The 5,451-nt window shown below is 51.3% G+C and overlaps 1 long non-coding RNA gene across 1 annotated transcript; it reads right to left on the bottom strand.

The window, feature by feature from the left end:
• Positions 1-1,048: 1,048 nt before the first annotated feature.
• On the bottom strand, positions 1,049-5,202 carry LOC140850403 (uncharacterized). The gene is made up of 3 exons (XR_012133204.1): positions 4,867-5,202; positions 3,611-3,794; positions 1,049-2,459 (listed from the first exon to the last, which is right to left on the bottom strand). It is a non-coding gene; the product is annotated as an uncharacterized lncRNA (long non-coding RNA).
• Positions 5,203-5,451: the final 249 nt, after the last annotated feature.

Raw genomic sequence — 5,451 nt, 5'->3', positions numbered from 1 at the left:
CTGCTGAGGCCAAGGCCAGGATAAGGGAAGTTCTGGGCTCTCCAGTGGTTCCTACAGTGGAATGACGAGACCCAAGTGCCTTCTCTCTGGCTGAAAGCAGTTAAGAATGCCATCTGGGTGATGAGGCTCCTGCCGCCGGCTCCAGCTCAATACTTGTGTGGCAGAAGCGCTTCCCCAGGGACTTCCCTCAGGACCCGTGCAGAGCCAGCACCCCGCTGAGGCAGCCTGGGGGTCTGGCCCCGAGCATGGAGCCATCCTGACTGTTGGACTGCGTCTTCTCATTTTCCCCTTTGGTTATTATGTCAGATCAGATAGAAACCTTCTAACACTGATTCAGCTAGGGGGCCAATGGGACCACCACCCCTGTTTCCTGCTTTCTAGCATCTTCTCCATTGCTTTCACTAAGAAGGGCTCCTCCCAAAGCAGACCCTGACACTAGGTGAAGGACAGAGGAGTGGGGGAAGGTGGCCACATAGGGCTGTGTCATCCCGCCAGCTCTCTCTGAGGGGAGTAGTGCGTGATCTCTGGGGGAACTCTGGGAGCCCGAGAAAGACACAACTCAGAGCTACCCCACCGAAGGAGCCAGGGAGCTGAGGCACTGAAATGCATGGTTCATGCATGGTGACAAAGGGTGGTGGTGATAAATTCTCTGGCAGCAGCAAAAGGAAATCCTCCAGCCTAGAAAGGCATGTGCCAGTGGGAGTTAGCTGGTCAGTACTGAGAAAGGACAGCGATAGGATACGGCCGGGCACCGGTAGCCTTGCTGCAGACCTCAGATCTCCTGGGTTTCCACAGGCATGCCACAAACTCCACCATTACCCTATCACGTAGGACTGGTATCGCTAGCTCCGAGTTACAAAAGAGAAAATAGAGGCTCCTGCCTCTCTGCCAAGTTCAAACAAGCAGTAAAATGCAAAGCTGAGAATTGATCACAGACTTGCCTGGCTCAAAGACAGGGTTTTCCACTACACAATACTCCCTCTAACATCTCAGAAGGCACTGGGGCAGGGCTGGCTTCCCGGGCGTGAGACACATGCACTCACACAGGGCTGTGGGCTCAGAAAGGACCCTTGGTTTAGTACTCTGCAATTACACCATCTTGAAACGTACTAATTTTTGAAGTAGTGCATTTGACTAGAGATTTTCATTTTGCATTGGACCACAAACTACATAGCAGGTCCTGACTTCCTTAAGAAATGCATCTCAAACTCTTAGCCACTTGAAATCTGACCAACTCTACAGAACTAATTAAAATATCCCTGCCCCTTGGATAATTTTCCTCCTCAAAATTACCCCAAGAATTAACAGGTGATAATGGTTTAACAGCACACTCCCAGCAACAAAGATGGCCAAATTATTTCTCAAATTATTTCTCAACAGCTCCGGCTGCTGCTTTCATCCTCTCACTTCCTCCCTGTGTAGGAGCACAGCAGTTAATGACCTGCAATAAATCCAAGAAGCTGTGACTTGAAAGCTGCTGAGGCCCAGCTAGGAAACAGATCTATATTTTCTTTGAGAGGTGGTATCCAGGTTACCTGGGTCCAGCAAGGATTCCTGCATATTAAGGCTGTTTTTCTTTTAAGATGCCCATCGACATTGCTACCACCTCACCCAGGGACTTGTATTTCTTCCTTTAATCACCTGCACCTACCCTTTTATCTAACCTTTCCAGATGGCTTGCTCTTTAAAGTGCGATGGCTGGATTATCAGACAAAGGAGATGGGACACCGTAAATGTGGTGCTGAAGGGGAACTGCCCCAAAGTCGGAAGATGTGGTCCCCCTAAGACCATGTTGAGTCACGTGCTGGAGCTGCAGCCATGCAACAGCCTGTGGCATCGGGTCACCGCCCCTCCGCACCAATGTGCATACGCTAGCAAAGTTTGGTGATTACAGGATTCCTGAGGCCACTAAGGCTGCCCAGAAACCTCTACAGCTGCAGTTCCCCATTCGGCTAAACCCGCTATACTTAACAGACAGATCTATATGATACAAGCCAAGTTTGCATTACTCTCCCGTCTGCCTGGAAAAGTGCATAAACCAGCTTTTTCTCCCTTCCAGCAGCACCCCTGCAGAGCATCAAAGGGCATTCCTAAGGGAAAACAGGCCCACAATCCCTTAGCCTCAGTTCCAATATCAAAAAAGCTCAGAAAACAGAGTTTTTCTCAACTTATTTGTTCAAAACCCGTGCTGGACTTAACTGAAGCTAAGTATTATCTTTAATTGTACCAAAATATTGTTGTGTTTGGCTCCCCAGGACGTGCTGTGATGGTTGTATGGTAGGAAGTAGATGCCCTCCAACGCCCTTCTGAGCCCCGAGACAGGGCAAATCCCACAGCACATTTACTCCCGGGGCTGGGGCTGAGGGGCTGCGCTCTGTTCCTTCCCCGTACGCCGACCACAGGACACTCACGGTTCAGGACGTCTGAGCAGGCAGGCTCTCATCCAAGAGGCTGGGAAGCTGAGAAGAGATGAGACACACTGTGGGTTCCAAACCTGGGGAGTCCCCCGCTGAAACCCCAAACCAGCCCTGTGCGCAGAGGCGGGGAGAGATGGGAGAAAGCGGCAGCCACCCCAGGTGGGTGGGCGGCAGGTTTAATTAGCAGGGGAACTTATATAGAGGCTTGTCTGTAGCACACGCAAGACAAGGAGATTCTGAACAATTCAGAGGCCGTAACGGGGGGCAGACCTGTGTACCATCCACGTGGTCTCAACACACTCGCGCTCTCAAGTCTACGTACCCCAACCAGCTCCAGCTATGGGAAAGGTGGGCGAACAGAATCTCTGTTTCAGGGATGAGGTGGGGGGGGGGAGGGCAAGGAGCCTCCGATAGCCCAGAAGATCCAGCCAGAGGATTAACGGGGTGGGGGAATGGGGGTCACATCCTCTTGATGACCTCCCCCAACACATACACAGATAGTCATTGTATGAAGTAGAACACGATCAATTTTGGTTGAGGGAAATCTGGAGTGCCTCGTGGGGGAGATACAATGGAACTAGAAGATGGCCTGGAAGGGAGAAGTCGCCCCCTATGGGTAAGGAACCGGGCCCGGGAGCTGGAGGGGAAATGTGGAATCTGGGAGCTCAGTTTTATGAGAGTGGGAGGTCTAAGAGAGAGCGGGAAAAAAAGCCACAAACAAGCTACCGCAGAGAGAGCTTTGAGTCCACAGGGAGGCAAAGCTCAGAGATGCCACCTGGGCTGTTTTCGGGAAGTTAAATTCTAGCACGGCTGCTAAGAGCCCAGAGCAGGTGCCTGGGCAAGAGACCCAGCAGGAATCCAGTGCGCAGGTAGTGAAGAGGCCGACTGGGTGGGACTGTTGGAGTCAGCAGGAGCTCAGACTGAGAGAGGCCGCAGACAAGGGCCGGGGAAGGTGGGCAAGCCCAGTCCTCAGCACAGAGCCAGGCATTTGAGCAGGAGCTGGGTGGGTCCGGGGCCCCCAGGCATGGGCCTCTCACATGCACTGCCTTTCCCCCAGCCGCCTTCAGCCTCAGTACCATCAGCAGAGCTGTTCTTCATTTGTATTTCTCTTCTAACCTACCCAGGGAGGCTTAATTATTTAAATCTCAATTAATCCCTGTAAGGGTGCTTGCATGAGAAGTTTGTTTAATTACCTCCTTTAAACTCCCTGTTGCACAGGCCTTATCTGGCTTATTGATTACTCCGCCACCAAGCTTCTCCCTCAGAACCGACAGCTGGGGTAGCTCAGAGATGCTTTAGGAGAAGATTGCATGGGTCCCTGTGCTCCTCCTTTCGCTGTTCAGGCTGCATCACATGGAGGACGGGACCCAGGACGGCCTGTCGGGAAAGGAGGCGCCAGAGTCTCATCATCAAAGGCTTCCACCTCCTCTGCCCACCAGCATCCCTGCCCAGAGCCCATGCGAGGCACATCAAGTCCTCAGGCTGGCCAGATACCAGGTTTTCTCTGTTGCAGTGCTTAAGCAGCTTCCCACCCTCCCAGCCACACTGCCTACCCTGTGCCTGCTCAGATCCCTCCCCTCTTCCAGGGACCCATTCAAGCCCCACCTACTCTAAAACCCCTTTCCTGCCCAACATTCCCAGGTCAACATTCCCAGAGCCTTGCTCAGTGCCCAGTTTGTTGGGCAAATTTCACCAGGCAAAACTGACCCCTGTCTCCTTTGAGCTCTTGTTGTGAACTGAATGTTTGTGTCCCCCTGAAATTCATGTTTAAATTCTGATCCCCTATCTGATGGTATTAGGAGGTGGGGCCTTTGGGAGGTAATTAGGACACGAGGGTGGAGCCCTCCTGAAGGGGATTAGTGCCCTTATGCGAAGAGGCCGGAGTCAGCTCACTCCCTTTCTGTCATCTGAGGACACCGCAAGAAGAGGGCTGCCTGTAAACCAAGAAAAGGGCCCTCACCAAGCACCCAGCCATGCTGGCACCCTGATTGTGGACTTCCCACCCCCACAGCTGTGAGGAATAAATGTCTGTTGTTGAAGCCTTGCAGCTGATGGCCTTTGGCTCTAGCAATTTGAGCTAAAACAGCTCTCATGGGTTTTTCTATAAACTCACCCATTCTTTGAATGCATTTACTTTGGGCATTGACCATTCCATTCATCAGGTCTACACGTCCCTTAAGAGCAGGAGCATGTATGTCCTCACCTCACCACACACAGCAAGTGCCCAGACATTTCTGTGTGTGTGTATGGCTCACACATGTAACACAGCATAGCATACATGTAATAATGGGCACACACATCACATAAAGGCATTCTGCACATTCGTGTGTCATGCAACCATCACCATTATCTAGTTTCAGAACATTTTATCACCTCAAAAGGAAACCTCATAACCATTAAGGAGTCACACCCCATTCTCTCCTCTCCCCAAGGCCTGCCAACCACTGACCTGCTTTCCATCTCTGTGGATTTGCCTATTCTGGATGTTTCCTGTGAACACAGTCACACAGTATGTGGCCTCCTGAGAGTGTCTTCTTTCACTTGGCATCATGTTCTCAAGGTCCATCCACGTAGTAGCATCAGAATGTCATTCATTTTTATGGCTTGATAATATCCCATTGTATGGATGTACCAGCTTTCATTTATTCATTCATCAGTTGATGGACATTTGGGGTCAGACATGCCTTCTGCTTTTGAGCATTTGCTTCTGGTTGGGCTCACTAGCTTCAGGAACATTCCCCCTTTCCACAGTATGTGGCACAGATGGCCAGTGGGCAGGAACTGCATCTCTGAAAGTAAGAAGGCAGCCCCCGCAGAGCACCTTACAGTCAATAAAGCACCTGAACAGAGCCTGTTCATATCACTTTCCAACAACCCCTTGGGGCAGGTCCCGTGTCCTCGGTTATACAGATGAGAAAACAACACTTTAATGGGGGAGTGAATCGTGCAGGGCCACAACCCTCCTAAACTGGACAGGAGAGACTCCAACCCTTATCCTCTGCCTCTTAACTCTTTCCTCAATGCCATGCTGCCT

Source organism: Manis javanica, chromosome 1 (assembly GCF_040802235.1).
Source record: "Manis javanica isolate MJ-LG chromosome 1, MJ_LKY, whole genome shotgun sequence".
Taxonomy (NCBI): Eukaryota; Metazoa; Chordata; class Mammalia; order Pholidota; family Manidae; genus Manis; species Manis javanica.
The sequence above is the reverse complement of the archived record's forward strand: the minus strand, read 5'-3'. Positions and strand labels throughout refer to the sequence as shown.